At 45.1% G+C, this 2,686-nt stretch overlaps 1 protein-coding gene across 1 annotated transcript in view; it reads left to right on the plus strand.

The window, feature by feature from the left end:
- Window positions 1–2,686, plus strand: part of LOC117938486 (potassium voltage-gated channel subfamily A member 1) — a 14,726-nt gene that overhangs the window by 11,217 nt on the left and 823 nt on the right. The window lies entirely within an intron of this gene.

The following is a 2,686-nucleotide window of genomic DNA, read 5'->3' on the forward strand; positions in this document are numbered from 1 at the left end:
AATTCTTCATCTTGCAAAGATTATAGGGCGAAGAACACATGATGTAAATAAAAAATAAATAGATAAATCAAAGAAAGAATGAAAACCCTCTTGAGAAGAGAGAAATACAGCAGCAGCACCTTGTGGACGACCAGCAGACTGCACGTTGTTAAATATGAATGTAGATGACTTTAGTGAGATTGAGAGTTATATTTCTAGGGATGAATGGGAAAAAAACAGGTTTTATTTCTCTCTCTCTCTCTCTCTCTCTCTCTCTCTCTCTCTCTCTCTCTCTCTCTCTCTCTTCAGTTACTCTCTAGCTCGCCCAACCATACACCGTTACCATGGTTTCAGGCTCATTGAGGCGCCGTCTAAGACTCTGTTAAGTAAACCAGCTTTTTGTAACACAACGATAAAATGGATTATGGATAATTTCATTTACTTAATTTAAAGCTGACTTCTCTATTGGCTGTTGAAAGAGGAGACGTTGGCTCGACGTTGCAGTGATTAATCGATAAATATAAACCATTCTGAAAAATCCTCTCAGGCGAGGCTGAAGGGATGGATGGATGAATGAATGAATGAATGAATGAATGAAACTAAGTAACATGTGCGATGGCATCGTAAAGGCGGATTAGAAACGGAGCAGACGGGGCGTCATCTGCTCATTGTCGTTGTAAAGTGTCAACTAGGGCTCGGCTAAATGGAGAAAATCAAAAATCACGATGCTTTTATCCAAATACCACGATGTCGGTGCCACGATGTCGGTGCCACGATGTCGGTGCCACGATGTCGGTGCCACGATGTCGACACCACGATGTCGGTGCCACGATGTCGACACCACGATGTCGACACCACGATGTCGACGCCACGATGTCGGTGCCACGATGTCGGTGCCACGATGTCGGTGCCACGATGTCGGTGCCACGATGTCGGTGCCACGATGTCGGCACCACGATGTCGGCACCACGATGTCGATACCACGATGTCGATACCACGATGTCGGCACCACGATGTCAATACCACGATGTCAATACCACGATGTCGGTACCACGATGTCGGTACCACGATGTCAATACCACGATGTCGGTACCACGATGTCAATACCACGATATCGATACCACGATATCGATACCACGATATCGGTACCACGATGTCAATACCACGATGTCGGTACCACGATGTCGGTACCACGATGTCAGTACTACGATGTCGTAGTGTTGACTTTCGCAAAAGATTGACATAATGAGATTTTTGATAAACAATCATCAGTAGTTCGGTGCACACCTACTCACTGGTCACTCTGAGCGTAAATATAGGTTATGATGTTATATAAATACAGGTTATTATTATTGCTGTTCAACAAACGTCTGGGAGCTTTTTCGTGTTGTCGTCCTGGCGACCGTGATGCAACTTTTGTTTTTTCTGGGTCAAAATTTCACTTGTTCTTTCCCGACATTTGTCACTTTTTTCGGACGTTATGTCGGGTTCTTTTACACATTTGTTTGCCACTTTTTACGATGTTTTTTTCAATTTTTTCAGCGTTTCGTCGATATTTTCTCGGATGTTTTTTGCCTAATTTCTGAAGTTTTTTTCTGAAATTTTGGACACTCCTTTTAACTTTCAAATACTTCAACATGTAATAAAAACACCCAAATTCAATGAAGGTGATGAACTCAGCTTTAACTTTGCTCGTGAAGAGCGTTGTAGTGAAACATCCACGTTATTTTTTGGGCAATTTGGTTGGAATAAAAACCAAAATGTGTGACGTAGAAACGGGTCAAAGTTGACCCGAGGACACCAGGAGGGTTCACACGGGTTCACGTCACCCCTATTTCTTAGAGTTTTAACGTTGCATTCAGCCTCTGGTGTGAATTTGAGGTGAACGCGTGTCTTCCCAACATGCATATGCTGCCGTAGATTACACTGATCCAACTTAATGCCCGAGACCACGCAATCATTCACAACTGCCGGAGCTGTCGAGGGCACCGCCGCCGATGCTCCGAGCACCATCTGCTGCCGCCGCGGGATTAACGTCGAGGAAGAGGCTGGAGGGGGAGGGGGGGGGGGGGATGCATCGACCATCCTATCTGACACCACGGACCAGGGTTGCGCATCTGATTGGATTTTTGCTTTTAGACATTTTATTCCAGAAAGTGAATGAAACGCACAGCCAAATTAGTCATATCTGTCACTGTGGTACTCATGGATGGGACCGTAGTAAAAAAAATAAACAATTCTACTTTTTTCTGGGGACCCCATGGGGGTCCAAGGCTTGGGGAACCATTGAGTTGGAACATGCATTGATGGATGTGTGCGCTCCCTGAGTGTATTTGTAGTTTGTTGTGGCTTAAAGATGATTTTCTTTGCCACTTTTAGGCTTTTACTGATCGGATAGCTGGAGAAATGAAAGGGTGAAGGGCTGGGGGGGGGACATGCAACAAAGGGCCAAAGGTTGGAGTTGAACCTTGGGCCACTACGCTTACCTGGTCCTCAGGTCTCTGCAGGGTAAATCCAGACCGCTAGCTAGACCATATGTCCAGTCAGAGTCTCTGTTGATGACCAGGGTTACATAACATCAGTAGAAACTGTTTTGTCGTTTTGTCTTTTCATCACTTTTTCAGATGTGCGTCCCCGTCCTCTGTCTCTGTGTTCTTGTTCTAACCTCCGTCCCCGTCCTCTGTCTCTGTGTTCTTGTTCTAACCTC

This window comes from Etheostoma cragini, chromosome 23 (genome assembly GCF_013103735.1).
Source record: "Etheostoma cragini isolate CJK2018 chromosome 23, CSU_Ecrag_1.0, whole genome shotgun sequence".
Classification (NCBI taxonomy): Eukaryota; Metazoa; Chordata; class Actinopteri; order Perciformes; family Percidae; genus Etheostoma; species Etheostoma cragini.